The following is a 21,073-nucleotide window of genomic DNA, read 5'->3' on the forward strand; positions in this document are numbered from 1 at the left end:
TCCAGCAGGAAAGAACTCTAGATTTCCTTTCTAGGAGCAGGTGAGTATTACACCATGTGTTTGGAGAAAAATAAAACAGCCTAAATTTATACGAGGCTCCTCCAGTGAATACTAGCAAATGACCTGGAGTTCATGGGAAGGTGGATATTTAAGAAACATTTCGAGATGTTTATCACAGAGATGTCACTTTAAGAAACCACATTACCTTGAACAAATTGACCTGGCACAGAAGAGGCAATCTAGCCCTCTGTTCTCCACCTCAGCCCCGGCCCAGCTGATTGGAAGAATTCTGAAGTCTGTTTAGGTGTGTACTTAAAACCACGGAAATGATGACAATTAATTGCAATTGATTAACCAATTAAAATCTTTGTAATCTTTGCAGGTGTTTCGTTTTGTTCCGTTTTGTTTTTGCAGATCGCTTTAGATTATAATTCCAGGGAATAAGCCACTGGAAGTGAAGGTTCATTGGAAACTAAAGAATAAGCTATAGGCAATTTAAAAAAATGAAAATGTCACCTTTTAAACAGCAGTATATTTCAATCATACCCAAGGGGGGGGGGACGGCAGGAATGATACTGAATTCAATATGATTTACAGTAAAAACAAAACAAAACAAAACAGCTACCTTAGGGGCAATGTAAAATACAGCCCAAAGCAGCTGTTGGAAAAATACGAGGATTCGCACAGAATTTAGAGGAAATGATGGAATCAGATTTGGGTTAAATAGTCCTAAAATCTCTCAAAAAGATTCTACCTTTTATATGTCCAAGAACAAGAAAATGATTCTCTTTTAACCTCCTGGCTCACTCCTTTGTTGCTAAATGTAAAGCAACAGAGATTAAGAAAAGGAATTTGGGTTCAAGTTCAGCAGTGTTCTAAATATTTTGAGAATGCAACGATGTTTCTTGAAATCAAGGACAAATGAAACACCCTTGACACAGGTGCACGTCCTGCATCTCCACTGAGTTACTGAGCCTCTGGCTTTGGTCTGGATTTTGGCCACTATATGGGGAAAAATACCTCATTTTTGTGCTTTACATATTTAGTAAAGAAAATTAAAATACAAGTACGGTCAGTCCTCATCATTTGTGGATTTCTTATTTGTGAATTCGCCTACTTGCTAAAATGGCTTTGGGACCCCAAAATCAATACTTGCGGCACTTCTGTGGCCATTTGAGGACATGAACAGAAGGGAGAAAATTTAAGTCCCAACTTGCACATTCCCAGCTAAGGTTGAACAGAGCAAAGCTCTGCCTTTTTGCTTCAGCTCTGACTGTAAACCAGTATCCTTTTGTTGCAGTCGCTTTACTGCCACGGTTTTCACATCTCTGTGCTTTTTGTTGCTGATTTTGCTGTTGAAAAAGGCCCCCAGGCATAGTGCTGAAATGCTGTCCAGTGTTTCTGAGCTCAAGAAGGCTGGGATGTGCCTTATGAAGGAAAGACCCATGTTAGATAAGCTTGTCCAAGCATGAGTTGTAGGGCTGTTGGTTGTGAGCTCAATGTTAATGAAGCAACACTACATACTAAATGAAGTCTCTTTAAACAGAAGCACACAGAAACCAAGGTTACATATGGATGGGTTCATGAAAATGTGACCAGAGGCTCGCAGGCACCGAAGCCTCTTTTCCCCCAGGAGCAAGAGCTCAGGAATTACTAAATCAGTGTTCACAGTGACTTCATACATCTAAGAATTCCAGTGGATGAATTTCAGGAGTATCTATTGTTTCTGCAATTGAGGCACACTTGAAAACTGTATCAAGTCTGACAATAGAGTACTATTTACAAAGTTACTACCATGAGAAAAGAGCAGCCGTTCCAAGGCCATCCAAACTTTCCTATCAAACCAGCAACTCTTGCCAAATAATCCAAATGGGTTTTGTGAGATTTAGTGGGTTTGGAAACGACCAGAGCCATTTCCTGCAGATTGTCTGCAAAGCTACCCACCTTTCACACCACATGGCTGCCTCTGCCCCAAACCCGGGCCAAAATGATGCCTGGCCAAAACCCAGACCAGAGCCAGAGGTTCAGTAACATCAGTGGAAATGCAGAAAGTGTGCCTGTGTGGAGGGTCTGGTCTTTCCCTTGTCCTTGATTTTTTTTTTAAATTAATTAATTTATTTATCTATTTTTGGCTGTGTTGGGTCTCCGTTTCTGTGCGTGGGCCTCCTCCAGCTGCGGCGAGTGGGGGCCACTCCTCATCGCGGTGCGCGGGCCTCTCACTGTCGTGGCCTCTCCCGTTGCAGATCACAAGCTCCAGACGCGCAGGCTCAGTAGTTGTGGCTCACGGGCCTAGTTGCGCCGCGGCATGTGGGATCCTCCCAGACCAGGGCTAGAACCCGTGTCCCCTGCATTGACAGGCAGATTCTCAACCACTGTGCCACCAGGGAAGCCCTTGTCCTTGATTTTTAAAAGTATCATCGCATTCTCAAAAAATTTAGCAACACTGCTGAAATTGAGCCCAGATTCCTATTCTTAATCTTTGCTGCTTTTCCTGTAGCAAGAGATTAGCAAGCAGGAGGTTAAAAAGTAGAGAATCGTTTCCTGGTCCCTAGAGAATCCCAAATTCTAGTTCCAGTTCTAGGACATATGAAAGGTAAAAACATTTCGAGAGATTTTAGGACTATTTAACCCAAATCTGATTCCATAATTTCCTCTAAATTCTGTGTGAATAGGTGTATTATACTTACCCCTTACCTTGGGTTGTACTTTACATTTACCCTAGGGTAGCCTGTTTTTACTGCAAATTATGTTGAGTTCAGCATCATTTTTTTTTCCTTTCTAAGTTCAGTGAAAAGTAATATTAGTGTGACCACAAACAAACTGCTTAGCTGGGAACTCTGATCCATTCTGAAAAAATTCAGGCAGATAAATATCCTAGAATATTAACTAACACTGCCAAGATGGAACCACTTCTAACCCCGAACTGTGTGTATTTATATAAAATTGACAGAGCTTCATGAGCTGCTTTCTTGGAAAGCCCCATTTTCCCATGAAAGCAAGAATTCGAAATTTATTACTAGATCTACTTGTTCTACTGAGTAGAAGATTCTTATGTTTCCAAATATAATGAAGAACATCAAGAATTACAAGTAGTATTGACTCAGTAAATGACAGCTTGTAGAGAATGACATTTTCATCTATTAAGACAATTACTGCTGAACATGAATATGAATATATAACTTAAGTAGATGGGTATTTCTTCAGGCATTCAGACTCCTGAGATAATTTTAAAGCAGTGATTTTCAAGCTTTTCCACCCCCAGGACAATGATTGAAAAATATCTGGGAAATATTCAAGCTCCATGTCTCTTTTATAAGTCAAAAGTATGGCAGTAATTTTAAAGCAGTGATTTTCAAGCTTTTCCACCCCCAGGACAATGATTGAAAAATATCTGGGAAATATTCAAGCTCCATGTCTCTTTTATAAGTCAGAAGTATGGCAGGATTTCCAAAGAGATGAAATATTCCTTTATTTTTTTTAATCGACTACATTGTTACACAGATTATATTGCATACCGTTAAATTTTAGAGCCAGGCAGGACCGCAGTACCTCAATTGGGGGTAATCAAAACGTGGCCATAACTAACAAGAAGGGCGCCCATCGAGTGGTCTGTAAGCCCTTCTGCGTGAACTACAAGGCATTCCATGGTAACTAAAGCATGGACCCTACTATCTGATGTGAAACATCACCTTTTACTTACAATAATTAAAAATGCCATTGTCATTGTCATAATGCTGTGGCCACAGGACCATGGAGGAGAGGGGAGGGAGCTGGGAATGGGCAGAGATGAAGCTAAAGGAAGGAAGGCCCTGAGGATGGACGGAGGTTGAGGTAGTCAGAACGGTGGCTCTCCAAAGTTGTCCACATCCTCATCCCCGCAGCCCATGAGTCTGACCGGTTACGTGGCAAAAGGGACTTTGCAGATGTGGTTAAATGAAGGATCTAGAGAGGGGAAGATGAGCATGGAATATGCAGGTGGGCCCAGTGTAATCACAAGGGTCCTTAAAAGAGCCAGAGGGAATTCCCTGGTGGTCCAGTGGTTAGGACTCCACGCTTTCACTGCTGAGGGTCTGGGTTCAATCCCTAATCAGGGAACTAAGATCCTACAAGCTACGTGGCATGGTAAAAAAAGAACACTTATTAAAAATAATAATAATAAAATTTCTCTTTAAAAAAAAAAGAGCCAAGGAAGGAGCTACAAATGGTAGAGAGAGGAAGATGTTATACTGATGGCTTTGAAGGTGGAGGAAGAGGCTGGGAACCAAGGAGGGCAGGTGGCCCCTAGGAGCTGGAAAAGGCAGGGAAACAGATTCTCCCCTAGAGCCTCCAGGAGGAATGCAGCCCAGCTGATGCCTTGATTTTAGCCCGTGACCCTCCATTTTGGACTTCTCACCTCCAGAACTGTTACATTTGTGTTGTTTTAAGCCACTTATGGTAATTTGTTACAGCAGCAACAAGAAACTAATACAGAAGCCAACATCTAAATGTCAGTGTCTAAGGGACTGAGATAGTGAGATGGGGCAGGATGCAGGCTGTTGTCAGTACTCAAGGGGTCCAGGCTGGGTAAGTCAGGGACCCCACCCAGTTGGAAATAGAATCTTAGTGACTGGGGAAGGGTTTTGTCTGAGTCTCTGGGAACAGAGGTTTGGCAAAGGCTAGGCAAGTTCAGGCCAGGACCCTCGGACCAACAGGGATGCCACCATACTGATGGAAACCACAGCGGCTGCTCTGCCCCAGTGCTTGGGCATTCAAGAGGGCGACTGAAGTGAGTTCCTGCCCTGCCTTCTGCTGGAACTTTTGAGAAAAAAGGAGAGTTCCTTCCACAGGGTGAAGAGGGGAGTCTAAGGCTGTCAGCTGGAAAAACTGCCTAAAAAATAAAGAACCCAAGAGGACACAGAACTAAATGATGGAAACAGATTTGGACTGAAATCCAGTTGTGTCAAGAAGCAAGTTTTACCCCCACTGACTTTTAGTGTTGAAGCAATACTTTGTGCTTAATCCACTGTGAATTGGGTTGTTAACTGAATGAGTCCTGAATAACACACAATCATTACAAAACTTCTCTCTTTTTCAAATAGAAGACATCAGCTCTCTGGCATTTTAATGAGGGCAAATAAATTTGGGGGAAAGGGGGGATGGAGAGGAGAATAAAGTCTGGAATATATGAGCCGCGTCTTTAGTTCAGCCATCCCAATACTTAAAAAAACTCTCTGAAATATCTTTAAAAATTAAATAACACATGGGAATTGTATAACTATAGGCAAATATATAAAGATGAAAACACATCACCTATTATTATAGGAGTTTCAGAAGAGAATGGGCAAGGTAGGGCAAGCAGGTTTAGCATTGGCTAGTTTGAATAATTTCAGTGATAATTTTAGTTTGAACAACTTCTAGGGTGTAGGGGCTGTCTTAAATTGTCTAGCTCTGCGGGATGAGGGGTGAGAGGAGTATTGTTCCTGAGAGTAAGAGCCCCACAGAGGAGGTAGTTAGGGTGTGGGCTCTGGGTTGGCCGGTCTACATACAGAAGGTGTCATCACAGGTAAGTTGTGTACTATCTCTAGGAACTGGCTAATGCTGAGAAGGGCAGTCCCTTCAGGGTTAGCAAGGCCCCGAGATATCAAAACTTCAGAAACACATGGTTAATACACTGTCATATTACCCTATAATACTTTACCAATGAGCTATTTTCTTGTTAATGTATTTATGTTCTGTTTATTTTCTGTTAGCCCCACTAGAATGTAAGCTCCTTAGGGCAGGATGATTATCTGCCACGAGCACTGCTAATTCCCAGCACCTACACCAGCAGACGATGTTCAGTCCATATGTAACGAGAGAATGAATGAATTTCTCTTCCTGGAATTGCTATTTCTGTCCCTTGCCCATTTTCCTATTTAAATGGCTTGTACTTTTCCTGTTTCTTTGCACTCTAATGAATACAAAAATTAAACTTGGTCAGTTATGTGTTTTGCAAATATTTTTTCCTGTTTCCCTTTTTTAAAAAACTGTTTTTAGCCATAAAGAAGTTTTATTTTTATTCTCATGTAGTCTCAAAGTTATTAATATTATTCTTTATGGCTTCTGAGTTTTAGGTCGAGTGTAGAAAGATTGAAAAAGTAGTATGATATTAGTATTTTATTATTTCATTATTTATAATTATATCTTTGGGACCACTAGAATTGATTTTATATTTATATAAAGAAATAAGGCAGAGATCCATTTTTTCCTAAATTACTAGCACTATTTATTAAATAATCTACCTTCCCCACTGGTCTGAAATATATTCTTTAACATATACCAAATTGTGTGTGTGTGTGTGTGTGTGTATGCTTATACACAAATATGTTTGTAACTGGCTGGGGGGAATGTCTATTTTCTGAACTCTCTCCTCTGAGCCTTACTAGTCTTGCATCAGTATCACATATTACATAAATCACTATGTGCTAATAGCCTCTATTCTAACCAGCAAGAAACAGGCCACACTCTACTACCAGATCACTGAAGGGGCTGGTTTTGCAGCTGAAATGAACTGCTGTATCAAAATACAGAAATAGCTGTGAAGGGGAAATAAAATTACCAACCCGTGAAATCAAACAGGTGCTTTGTTAATACGGCCCCTATGACAGAGGAAAAGAGTTCAACCATTTGGTTTAAATCACTTTACCTTTAAAAAAAAAACAACAAGCAAAATAGGAGCTGCCAGGTCTGTCTCATCTCTCTCTGGAGTCAAAGGTGACACTACCAAGCTATGTCAGTCTAGGGGCCAAAGTGAGCTAGACAGGAAAGCCGGGGCGGCGGGAGGGGGGGGTCCCACAGCTACGGGGGAGTGGGCGTCACTTTCCTTCAATGTTTCTGACAATCTAAAAATTGACACTTACAGGATGTAAATGTTGGTTTGGTTATGGAAGGCGTCCCTCTCCTCCTCTTCAGTTTATTCACAGAAGTTAATATTGTAGATTAAAATATAAAGAAACTGAGCCCCATGCCAAATATTTAACCTCTCTGTCCAGAGTCTTTCCATCCCCACCCACAAATGCCCATTCACACTGTTGCTTATCACCTTCCCATCTGTTCAACTTCTCTGCTTCTAACACCTAGTTCATACATCAGCCCAATTTCTGGAAGGCCGTTACCCACCCTGGCCCTTTGTCAGTTTCAAGCATCATTGTGAAGACAGGTTTCAAGAATCTGGGAGCAAGGAAAAGGAAGTTTCCTGACACCCTCTGTGTTGTTTCAGGAATGAGGTCTTCAGCCATACACGTGTGTGGTGACCTCTTGTCGGTGGGAGCTGCGACTTGAGTTGCCTTCAGCAATCAGCACTGAAATATTAAAGAAGTCAGGGCACAAACAGTGCGTGGAACAGTGGCTGGCACGGTAAGCGCTCAACACATGGGAGCTCATCAATATTTCTGCCAGTTCTCCGTGACTCTCGTCAAGTCTGTGGTCACGTGACATATGGTCATGGCAATGTTTGAGTGAAGCTGACTGGTCCAAATGGACATCAGAGAGAACCGACCAGTCCTCGGTGCATAGATTATGGGTCAGCGCTACTGTCAAGACCAAGTCATAAACCAATATAAATATCTCTCAGCATCCATCATCCCTGAACATTGGAGAGCTCTCTGCGTGTTAATGTCTTGTTTACTTTTAATCTTTTGATGAAATTGTGAACCCCGGAATCAGAATGAACCATAAAAATGACAAAATCTAGGGACTTCCCTAGTGGTCCAGTGGTTAAGACTCCATGCTCCCAATGCAGGGGGCCCGGGTTCGATCCCTGGTCAGGGAACTAGATCCCGTATGCCGCAACTAAGAGCACGCATGCCACAACTAAAAGATCCTGCGTGCTGCAACTAAGACCCAGTGCAGCCAAATAAATAAATAAATATTTTAAAAATAAAAAAAAAAATAAACAAAGACAGGATCAAACTACATATTTATTGTAAAAAAAAAAAAGACAAAATCTAAACCTCATTTTGTTTTCCATTTAATGAGAAACTGAATATAAAGGCTTTTATAAATAGTAGGCTCAGCTCAAACCAATTCCTAGTATCTACACTTTTGTGAGAAAACCAGTTTATCTATGCTTTTAACTGAGTTTCCTGTTCAACAGTACTTTAAATTTTAGATGAGGGGTGAGAAAGAAATGAAACCTCTTTATGAAGCAGGCCGTCAAACTGCCACGAGGAGAAATAGGTTGCTATTAAACAGTATACTTTGTTTAGTTAATGAGTCTATTTAACCAACTAACAGAGATTAAGCTCCGTTTGAAAGGGGAGGGAGCGGGGTGGGGAAGAAAATTGAGTGAATTATGAAAGCTGGTTGCTATGGAAACCTCCTCCGTGGAAAAATATAGTCACCCCATAGGGTGGTCATAATCTCTCTTCTTTTCAGTTTAATCCAAGTTGTAGGAAGCAGGAAGGCAATGGTGGGACATTAATCTCCCTCTTCTAAAGGCTTATATAAGACGGCTGAGAAGGGAACTCAGTACTTCCTTTCTCAGGAGCATAAACAGCCTTCTAAAAAGTCTGAAAGAATATAACTCATTGCACAGACATCTGAGGATAAGTTAAAGCTGTAAGCGGTTTGGAAATTAAAGGAATTCTAGGCCCTTGAAGGATCTACACCACCTCACTGACTTGCAGATCTCAGGGATTCTGGATGAGTTTTCTACCCAAACATGGCAGGGAAAAGCTGCCAATATTGTAACTGTAATATTAGGGCATGGAATTCTGTTGAGTTGTTTGTAAGTCTTTAAATCTTTCTCTCCATGATCATCTTTGAGAAGCTAAACAGAGGTTAGTAATTAGCAATTGGTTTGCATTTATTCTTGTTTCAATCAATTACTGCTTCTTTAAGGATGAAAGCAGACTTGTGTGGCCAGATGCCCTTACACTATGATTGAGTCATTCATACCAAATGGAGCTTTGCCAACTGAGCCACAGGCCACTCGTCCACCTGGTGGCCAGGAGGGATGTCAGGCCTGGAAAGAACTAAACAGCCCCTGAAAGGCTACTCTGGAAAAGAAGAGGACACATGTCACAACAGTATCATCTAAACTTACAAAACAAAATTAGCACATGAAAATACTTTCTGAGCAGAGCCTAGGTCGAAATAATATTTCATTCATCTTAATCCCCGGCTGGTTTTCACCATGTCCATTTCTGGGGAGCAGGGATGATTTGTTTTCAACCAATTTGAACAGACCAGAGACCTGCATAAATACAGGTCATTAATCAAATGCATTTACAGCCATGCTCAAAGTCACAAAAGTCTCAAAATCACAAGAAATGAAACACACCGTTCTTGGGCTTACAAGCTGAGATGTCCCTGAGATGCTGTCAGGGAAGAACATGAGGGTAACTGGCAGAGAAGCACAGCCTGTTACAGCCACACAGCTCTTCAGGGGGAAAGCCGCGCTTCCCAGCTACTGCAGCCCTCAGCGGCTGTGAACTTCAGGGTTCCCCTCTTTTTTATTTATCTCCAGAATTGAGAGAAGTGGCCTTTATTTCAGTCAAATGCTCGCTCTCTTGCTTGCACTGTGGCAAATGTTGCCTCCTGTTCTAGCCTGATGCCTAAGCCCTTTGGTTTGGACACTCCTATGCTGTACATACACAGAGGCCTTCAGTTTAGTTCAGTGATGTGATCATGAGAAAATGTAATTCTGCTGGGATTGAGGCGCCAGTCCTGGTCATCCATCAACCATTTCACCTTACAACAAAATTAGAAGCTCATAAATTCACAAAGGTTCCATAATCATATATTAAAGTCACGATTAAACAGCATCTGTACTGCAAACGTTAAAACCCAGTAGGGAAAGAACAGATGTAAACATTTCTGGCATACAATTCTGGGGGCACAAGACAGGCAGCATTGTGCTGAAAGGCTCTTTGTCAAAACAGACTGGGCGATATTTTTTTCCTGAGCGTAGACTCAAAAAAAATCAAAGGTTATGGGTGATCCTGAATCAACATGAATTGTTCACTGAGATAATTAAAGACCCAAATCATTAAGGACTTGGGAGGAAGGACGATATTAAAAATGAATCTGTTCTGAAAATGCGCCACATCAGACCTTTTCTCATTTAGAGTCTGATATTACACATCAATGTAACTACCTCTCTCTATCACATCTTCATGGAGGAAGATTTAATCTCTGATTATGCCAGCAAAATGGAATTCTGTGTCATACTGACAATTGACTCTCAATGCTTTGAAAATTATTGATGGAAGCAAAATAATTACTATTCAAGGTTGGCAGTGAAAGGTGTAGTCTGCTGAAGGACCCAAAGGCTCTTAAAGATCTGGTAAACGGAAGACTTCCCTGGTGGCGCAGTGGTTAAGAATCTGCCGGCCAATGCAGGGGACACAGGTTCTATCCCTGGTCCGGGAGGAACCCACGTTCCACGGGGCAACTAAGCCTGTGCGCCACAACTACTGAGCCTGCACCCTAGAGTCCGCGAGCCACAACTACTGAAGCCCGCGCCTACAGCCCGTGCTCCACAACAAGAGAAGCCACCAAAATGAGAGGCCCCTGCACTGCAATGAAGAGTAGCCCCCGCTCGCCACAACTAGAGAAAGCCCACATGCAGCAACAAAGACCCAACGCAGCCAAAAAAAAAAAAAAAATCTGGTAAGCGATTTACAATGAAGGTTTAAAACCCTGGGTATAACTACAAATGGGGCCCCTTGACTTTTTTAAAAATATGGTTTAAAAAAAGAAAGTCAAATAGTATAAAAGGGTATATGTTAAAACATGCTTTCTTCCTATTCTAAAATACCCATGCTTTCCTCCAAGAGTCAACTCCTAGCAGTTTTCTGAATATTCCTCCAGACAGTTCCTGTACATATAAGCATATATGTGTCTGTAAACCTATATAACCTTGTTTAAAAACATAAATAAGACTACATGCTACATAATGTTATGCATGATGCTTATTCATTAACATCATATCTTCAAAACTCTTAAAGGAAAACATAGGAAAAACACTCTTTGACATAAACCACAGCAAGATCTTTTCTGACCCACCTCCTAGAGTAATGAAAATAAAAACAAAAATAAACAAATGGGACCTAGTTAAACTTAAAAGCTTTTGCACAGCAAAAGAAAACCAGAAACAAGAAGAAAAAACCCTTAGAATGGGAGAAAATATTTGCAAATGAAGCAACGGACAAAGGATTAATCTCCAAAATATATAAACAGCTCATGGAGCTCAGTATCAAAAAAACAAACAACCCAATCAAAAAATGGGCAGAAGACCTAAACAGACATTTCTCCAAAGAAGACATACAGATGGCGAAGAGGAACATGAAAAGTTGCTCAACATCTGTAATTATTAGAGAAATGCAAATCAAAACTACAACGAGGTATCACCTCACACGGGTCAGAATGGCCATCATCAAAAAATCTACAAACAATAAATGCTGGAGAGGGTGTGGAGAAAAGGGAACCTTCTTGCACTGTTGGTGGGAATGTAAATTGATACAGCCACTATGGAGAACAGTAAGGAGGTTCCTTAAAAAACTAAAAATAGAACTACCATATGACCCAGCAATCCCACTACTGGGCATATACCCTGAAAAAACCATAATTCAAAAAGAGTCATGTACCACAATGTTCATTGCAGCTCTATTTACAATAGCCAGGACATGGAAGCAACCTAAGTGTCCATCAACAGATGAATGGATAAAGAAGATGTGGCACATATATACAATGGAATATTACTCAGCCATAAAAGGAAACGAAATTGAGTTATTTGTAGTGAGGTGGATGGACCTAGAGTCTGTCATACAGAGTAAAGTAAGTCAGAATGAGAAAAACAAATCCGTATGCTAACACATATATATGGAATCTAAAAAACAAAAAAAAATGGTCATGAAGAACCTAGGGGCAAGACGGGAATAAAGACACAGACCTACTAGAGAATGGACTTGAGGATACAGGGAGGGGGAAGGGTAAGCTGGGATGAAGTGAGAGAGTGGCATGGACATATATACACTACCAAATGTAAAATCGATAGCTAGTGGGAAGCAGCCACATAGCACAGGGAGATCAGCTTGGTGCCTTGTGACCACCTAGAGGGGTGGGATAGGGAGGGTGGGAGGGAGGGAGACGCAAGAGGGAAGAGATATGAGGATATATGTATATGTATAACTGATTCACTTTGTTATAAAGCAGAAACTAACACACCATTGTAAAGCAATTATACTCCAATAAAGATGTTAAAAAAAAAAAAACGTAAAATAGAACTACCATATGACCCAACAATCCCACTCCTGGGCATATACCCTGAGAAAACCATAATTCAAAATGACACATGTACCCCAATGTTCACTGCAGCACTATTTACAATAGCCAGGACATGGAAACGACCTAGATGTCCAATGACAGATGAATGGATAAAGATGATGTGGTACATATACACAATGGAATATTACTGAGCCATAAAAAGCAACAAAATTGGATCATTTGTAGAGATGTGGATGGACCTAGAGTCTGTCATACAGAGTGAAGTAAGTCAGAAAGAAAAAAACAAATATCGTATATTAATACATATGTGTGGAATCTAGAAAAAGGGTGCAGATGAACTTATTTCCAGGGCAGGAATAGAGATGCAGACATAGAGAATGGACATGTAGACACGGTTGGCGTGGGGGGAAGGGGAGGGACGAACAGGGAGATTAGGATTGACATATATACACTACCATGTGTAAAATAGATACCTTGGGAACATGCTGTAAAGCACAGGAAGCTCAGCTCGGTGCTCTGTGATGACCTAGATGTGTGGGATGGGGGTAGGTGGGAGGGAGGTCCAAGAGGGAGGGGATATATGTATACATATAGCTGATTCACTTCATTGTACAGCAGAAACTAACACAACATTGTAAAGCAATTATACTCCCATTAAAAAAAAAAAAGAAATAAATTAAATAAATGAAAAAAAAATCATATCTTCAAAAGCACCCCTTATCAGCACATAGAAGTAACCTCATCCGGGGCATAATATTTCCACATATGTATGGCATACATGATGGAACTTTCAAAGTGTGAACAATGTTGATTTCTAGATGCTGACCTGAGCATCCAGAACTTTAGAAACAAGATACTCCTGTGCAACTATGTTGTTTTACTTGCAGATGCCACTGCAGGGGTCTGGCTGTTACTCACTGTTACTCATTGTTACTCTAATCCAGAAAACTGTTTCCTTCTCTGCACAGTAGATGCATCAGCTCTCTGGGTCATATGCAGAGTGGGTGGGTAGCTGTAGCTGGGAGATGATGGAACAAAATCAGATACACTTGAAGGGCAGAAGCAGGCTAGCCTTCAAAATCTCCTGCAAAACTTCCCTAGGGTCCAAAATTCCCATTACTGTCCACTCAGCTGTTCTCAAGACGCAAGTCCATCCACCTCCGGGCACTCGCCAGTCCTTAATCTTCCATGACTTTGTTTGCACGACCCAGAAACGCCATCTCCTCTCTCTCTCTATCAAGCCTGGGATGACTGAGAACAGGAGACAGTGAGTCACCACCAAGAGCGGCTGGGGATGACTTTTCTGAATATAAATATGCATAATTCAGTGGCTGAAGAACTATTCCTGGAAACAGATGATGAGCCACTCAGGCTCTTCATAAGGGGCCCAGGTCGATTTACTCAGTTAAGCAAACTGCGCTTCTTGGGAAGGTAGATATTTGAGCAAAGTTAATAGTGTAGTTATTATTGATTTACGGTGGCTCTTCCTAATATAAGGGGACAGTCCCTTAGCATTGAGTCCTTGTAAAAGATGCTAAAACTCAGGCTTGTCTGGTGTTTCTAAATAGTTCTAATACATATCTACACTAAAGGTCACAGTTCTGGTGTAGTGGAGTTAGCAATAACTATCGTTAGATATTGTTAGATAACGTTTGGAAGACAAGGCTTAACTCTTTAGGAGCCTTTGAAAAACACGATTCACTTGCAGTCCTTGCTGGAATCTCAGAAGGCAGCTACTCCATCCCCACTTCTATCTGGGATTTTATATATTAACTACCCTAGATGAATGTTTATTTTACAAAGTAAAAGGTAACCTGTTTCAGGTTGTCTATTTGTAGCCCAGCTACAAAATATGGTTTATGACATAAATCTCTATAAATCCTTTAGGACCTCTATCTGTATTATAAATAAATACTCACGTAAAATTTGCCATTTTACAGTCTTAATTGAGTAGAATTCTTAACTGAATAGATTACATTGTTATAGAAATTATAAGATTATGAGGTTACATTTCTTCAATTATCTCTTATTTCTGTTAAATATTTTAAAGACTGTGGAAAACTCCGTGGATATTGTCAAAATTTGGGTTTGGTTTTTGGTGTGTGTATTATAATAAATTTGTGGTATTACATGTGAAAACAAACAAACAATCCCTATTTCCAGGGTTCAGAGCTCTTAATGCCAGAACCAAAAAACCCAAATAAATAAAAAGGATCATGATTGAAAAAATTTTTGCCCAATTCCCAATATCTTCTGAATATATTCTCTTAGTTTTTTCTTTTCATTATAAGTATTATAAGTGAGAATGATTTTTAAAATAAGCAGTCATTTAAACATTATTTTAGAACAATCCAATTATTTGCATGCTTTTTAGTATTTAGATACATGAATTAATAATCTCCTACTATACTCAGGAATGGCTAAAAGATTTAGCTACCTCCTTCAAGGACCTTTACCAAGGGTTTATAACCTAAAATAGCTGGAGTCCTTTCTTTCAAATAACTTGGCATCCATTGGCAGGAAATGTTCTGGTTGGGACTTCCTCTGCACTGACCCCATGTCTGACCCAACACAGTTTATTCCCCTGCCCTGCCCCCATCCCATCTGAGCCTACAAAGATGCAGTTCGGACAGATGTCACTGATCCATCGAAAGCCCCTGCCGACTCAAGGAACTCCACTCTTCCAGGGAGAATGATGGTTTCTTAAACCATCAAGATGTTAGAAAACACTTCCTGCTGCAGCCCGGTCCCTGCACGGGAGCCTCTCTGACTTCCCGTAAGCCTTACAAACCGGCCTACGGGCTCTGTGGTTTGTGCCCCAGTGACATCTGTGTACACCACCCTCTTGCAGACAAGAAATTCCCCTTCTTTAATGATGCATCTTCCTTATGCTTCATTGGTTTGTTTTAAAGGCACCAGATGTCAAATCTGTATGCAATGCAACCTCATCCCTTTTAGAGGGCACTCCTGCATCCATCATGAGTGAAAACACCATGTGTAGCTGCCCTGAAATGTTTTCAGTCTCATGTGCTTGTCACTAGGGGTCTGAATAAATGGTTATTGGAGGGGAGATGAAAAGAAACGTATGATGTTGAATGAAAATGCTTATGGACAGGTTACCTTATTAGAATGTTCTACAAAAAAAAAAAAATCCTAGATTCCTAAATTCATTTGCTTAATAATCATTATTACAGACCTATTAGGTTCCAGGCATTGGGATAAACCTTGAGGATGCACAAATAATAAGACAATGTTTTCAAGGCACTTCCAGTTAGAAGAGACAGATGTGTGGGCAAGTAAGAGCAGAAAGAGCACAGTGAAATCATGTGGAAAAAGACAGGAAGGACTGGTTTAATTCCCAGAGAGAAGCAGGCCAGAAAGAGTATCACAGCTAGAACTACTGTAGAATTTAGTATCTAACCAGCCTATTTAGAGAATGAAAGAAGCTACCGAAGTTAATAAAACCATACAATGTCTGAAATTTTTATGTATGGACTGACAATTGGTTTATCACACTGGTACGCGCCTATGAAAATAATTTTGGTTAATAACTATTTTCAAAAATAAACTTATTTCCAAAAAATTAGAATAACCTACATCCATGTATGGAAACATTTTTAAAAACTTTTTTGTTGATTGTCTGAATATCAGAAAATACTGTAAGCAGAATAATTACTCTTGGAACATAGTTACATATTTTAATCAATTGTTAACTCATATCCCTCTCCAAATCCATATCTGAAGAATTCATTTTCTCCAATGTGGATTTGTTATTTTTAATTTTTTCATAAAATCACTTACAATCTTCTATAGATTGCCAACAAACACATGAAAGGATGCTCAACATCACTAATCATTAGAGAAAAGCAAATCAGAACTACAATGAGGTATCACCTCACACTGGTCAAAATGGCCATCATCAAAAAATCCACAGACAAGAAATGCTGGAGAAGGTGTGGAGAAAAGGGAACCCTCTTGCACTGTTGGTGGGAATGTAAATAGATACAGCCACTATGGAGAACAGTATGGAGGTTCCTTAAAAAACTAAAAATAGAACTACCATACGACCCAGCAATCCCACTACTGGGCATATACCCTGAGAAAACCATAATTCAAAAAGAGTCATGTACCACAATGTTCACTGCAGCTCTATTTACAATAGCCAGGACATGGAAGCAACCTAAGTGTCCATCGACAGATGAATGGATAAAGAAGATGTGTCACATATATACAATGGAATATTACTCAGCCATAAAAAGAAACGAAATTGAGTTATTTGTAGTGAGGTGGATGGACCTAGAGACTGTCATACAGAGTGAAATAAGTTAGAAAGAGAAAAATAAATACCGTATGCTAACACATATATATGGAATCTAAAAAAAAAAAAAAAAAAAAGGTTCTGAAGAACCTAAGGGCAGGACAGGAATAAAGACACAGACATAGAGAATGGACTTGAGGACATGGGTGGGGTAAGGGTAAGCTGGGACGAAGTGAGAGAGTGGCATTGACATATAGACACTACCAAATGTAAAATAGATAGCTAGTGGGAAGCAGCTGCATAGCACAAGGAGATCAGCTTGGTGCTTTGTGACCACCTAGAGGCGTGGGATAGGGAGGGTGGGAGGGAGACACAAATGGGAGGAGATATGGGGATATATGTACATATATAGCTGATTCACTTTGTTATACAGCAGAAACTAACACACCGTTGTAAAGCAATTATACTCCAAAAAAAAAATCGCTTATAGTCTTCAAAGTTGCAATTTACAATCACTAAGTTTGAAACTGTGAACACCTCCAAGTGGATCTTCTCTATCAACCATAATATTTTTAACTTGGAAACCACTCTATCAGTTGCTTTAATACCTAGTACATTCAGAGCAAATCCTGCTAAACAAAAACATTCTAAACTGTAAATTTTAAATCAAATATATAAATACTTCAGCCCAAGTATTTTTTTATAGTTACTGTCATTTTGCTACATTTCTTGGACAAATACTACCTTTCTTTGATAAATACTACCTTTCTTTTAACAGACAAACCCTATCAAGTAAACTGTCTCTATTGATGATTTTTACATTGTTTTTCTGCATGTGAATGCTGCAAAATAGTCAGCCTTCCCAATCTCAATCCATTGCAGTACAGATATAAAATTATCCAATTAAAAATAGTAGCTCCACCAAGACACTGCCCACAGATTGAGTTATTCCAAAGAACAATCACAGAATTTCAAAACTCATACATTATTTGAGCTCTCATCATGAATTTGTTCAGTTTCTTTCTTTCATAGGGATGTGTTTCAAGTTTTGTTTTTAATAACTGCAATTTGCTAAAAACGTCAAAAGCTGCTGTTGTTTTGCACTTAAATTGTTGAACAATTTGATGAAAGATTTCCAACTGTTTTTCAACCAATACAGCCAAACTCTGGGGGATTTGTTTACAAAGAAGTTCGATTCCATTTTAGTATCCTTATGTTGATTTACAAAGTACCATCCTTAAAGGCTCATACAGTTCTAATATCCAATCGTTGGAGCAGGTAGCTTAGAAGAACAATAAACGTCTAGAGTTAAGTGGAAAACAAGAGAATGGAAGAAGAATCTTGCCAGAATCACGTGAAAGGAGAGCTGAGCAGTGCTGGGGCTGGGCTGAGATTGGAGACCATTTAATTTTCAGCAGCTCCAAGCCACTCAAATGTGTCCTATCCCCCAGCGGTACCCAGCAGCCCTGATGTAGGGACAGAGGATGCAGGCAGTTACAGGGATGTCGAGTTTTGCATCTGCAAGATGGATACAGCAGGCAAAGAAGGAAGGATGTTGGCAGGGGAGTGACCACGGGGATACTGGAAGGGTTTAGACTGGATAAGGAAGCCCAAGGAGGGAGGCGCTGTGGGGCTCTCAATAATGCCAAGGAAGAGACAAGAAATAAGAAAAATTGAGGGATTATTATCAGCAAGGCTGAAAACAGACATAGAGTGGTGAAGATTAAGATTACAGAGCTGAAGCAACTTCGGGGAACACCATTCTGGAAAGTGCCCATGGGGTTGTGTGATAGGAGAGGAGGAGCTGGCTGAAAAGCACTACAGGTTATCATGTGGGTTGTCCACAGGGACACTGAAGGTACCACACTGATCATCCTGAGCGCAGACATTGGGGGAGGGGGTAGAAATCGATGCATCAGACACCAAAGTCTTCAATGTATAAAAGAAGGTGGGGTCAAACAGTACAGAATTCCAGTTATAAGATACATAAGTACTAGGGATGTAATGCACAACACGATAAATACAATTAATGCTGCTGTGTGTTATACATGAAAGCTGTTAGAGTAAATCCTAAGAGTTCTCAACACAAGAAAAAAATTTCTATTTTTTAAATTTTGTACCTATATGAAATGATGGATGTTTACTAAACGTATTGCGATATCACTTCATGATATACATGAATCAAATCATTGTACTGTACACCTTCAACTTACACAGTGCTGTATGTCAATTCTATCTCAATAAAACTGGAAGAAAAAAAAAAGATGATGGGCAGCTGGCAGAAACAAGGAAGGCTGGAGGAGAACAGAGCTTCAGAGTCTGAGCCACAAAGGAGCAAGAATTTTTATTTCAATATGTAAAGTTTTCTCTTTCTGACTTACTTCCCTCTATATGACAGTCCCTACGTCATCCACATCTCTACAAACGACCCAATTTCGTTCCTTTTTATGGCTGAGTACTATTCCACTGTATATATGTACCACATCTTCTTTACCCATTCCTTTGTTGATGGACATTTAGGTTGCTTCCATGTCCTGGCTATTGTAAGTAGTGCTGCAATGAACGTTGGGGTGCATGTATCTTTTTGAAGTAAGTCAGAAAGAGAAAAACAAATATCACATATTAACTCATATATGTGGAATCTAGAAAAATGGTGCAGATGATCTTATTTGCAAAGCAGAAATAGAGACACAGATTAGAGAACAAATGTATGGATACCAAGGGGGAAAGAGGGTGGTGGAAGGAATTGGGAGGCTGGGATTGACACATATACACTATTGATACTATGTATAAAATAGACAACTAATCAGAACATACTGTATAGCACAGGGAACTCTACTCAATGCTCTGTGGTTACCCAAATGGGAAGGAAATCCAAAAAAGAGGGGATATATGTATATGTATAGCTGATTCATTTTGCTGTACAGTAGAAACTAACACAACATTGTAAAGCAACTATACTCCAATAAAAATTAATTTAAAAAAATGTAAAGTGAATCATCCAGATCTAGCAGAATTCTAAACGCCTGCTTCCAAATAGCAACCAGAGAACATCTCCATAATCCCAGCCATTCCCATTCGCCCTGCCCTGTAAAACATCAAATTTCCTACATTCATCAGGGTTGCCAAACCAGCTTCATCACCAACATGCCTTATTTATAAAGCCCCATGGATTCAAAGAGATAAGACATGGTTTTAAAAATATCTGGGAAATGTAGTGGCTGGGCTAGCAAACGCAGAAAACCCAACTCCAGTACTGGATTCCTAACGTCTGCACTTGTTTCACGGAGTTCTACACCGAGAAAATGGGAACAGCAAATGAAACAGACTACAGAACGTAAGACCTGAGACCTTAGGCTTGTCTAAAACAAGTAAACAAACAACAACAATAAGAACCCTCCACTTTATAGACAGACCAGGGAGGCCAGGCGCTGGGCTGTCACAGGACTCTTCAGGGGCAGAAGGGAGGCTGGCACCCGTGCCTGCCAGCTCCGGTCCCATGCTTTTTCCATTCACAGCATCCCTAAATGAATTCCTTAAATAAGCCCTGTGAGATCACCCCCAAATCTCCTACCAGATGCCTGACAAAATCTCCCAATGGGACCGTGAGGGAGTTTACACCGAATAGCCTCAACTTTCACCATGAAGTAATCTGAAAATCATTTGGATTTCCACAATTCCAAGGAAGGGGCAGTGATTCCCTCAAAAGGACAGAAGTTGGGGTTGGATTAGATTATTTCCAAGGTTAGTTTGGGCTACATCCCATGACTCAATAGTCTCTGCCCTGCAGGAACTCAGATTTAAATTGGCAATTCAGGATATGATCACTGAAAAGTAAATGCACCACAACATGAGTAAACTGTGGAGTGTTCTAGAACTCCCCCCTTAGACTCCTTCCCTGCTACCCCCTTCCTCCTCCTGATCCCAGGCCCCACTCAATGTGGCCTCCCACTCCTCTCAGGGCCCTTCTGTTGAGTCGCTCACCTGCCCACTGGCTCTCCTCCGGCCTCTCAGGCCCCCTGATCTTCCTCTACCACAGGGCGCAGCTGCTCACCCCCACCCTGTACCTGCTGTTGCGCTGCCAGGATGCTTTTTCTGACAGCCACACACAGGGCTGGCCGCAGCATTTGCTGGGCCCAGTGCAAAATAAAACTGTACATTCCTTGTTCAAAAAACAGGAAAACTTTTTTTTCCTTTCTTCTACTGTCTCGCACTCAACCTGTCATGGTGGGGTTTTTTATCTGTTATTTAATGTCACACTCCTTCGGTCACAGGGATACTCACCTGTGGGGTGAGTGCAGACCCTATAGCAACTGCGGTTCCACCTACACTGGCGTGTAGGGTGCAAACATCTGACCAGACCCCCCGCTTATGCCCAGACCCCCACTGGGTGGGAACAGGGGAGAAGGTGTCCGGTGGGAAGGTGACAGGAGTTGGAAATTGATGTGAGCCAATGCTCCAAGTCCCTGGGACTTCGCTTACAAAACACAAATTCAGAATCAATTATTATGAATTTTAAGATGGCAAGTGCAAAGCACTGAACCCCAAGCATGGGACCCTCCTGGG

At 40.7% G+C, this 21,073-nt stretch overlaps 1 protein-coding gene across 3 annotated transcripts in view; it reads right to left on the reverse strand.

The window, feature by feature from the left end:
* The window catches only part of CAMK1D (calcium/calmodulin dependent protein kinase ID), a 418,443-nt gene that overhangs the window by 120,373 nt on the left and 276,997 nt on the right, over positions 1-21,073 (reverse strand). The window lies entirely within an intron of this gene.

The sequence above is a fragment of the Eubalaena glacialis genome, chromosome 2 (genome assembly GCF_028564815.1).
Source record: "Eubalaena glacialis isolate mEubGla1 chromosome 2, mEubGla1.1.hap2.+ XY, whole genome shotgun sequence".
NCBI classification, from domain to species: domain Eukaryota; kingdom Metazoa; phylum Chordata; class Mammalia; order Artiodactyla; family Balaenidae; genus Eubalaena; species Eubalaena glacialis.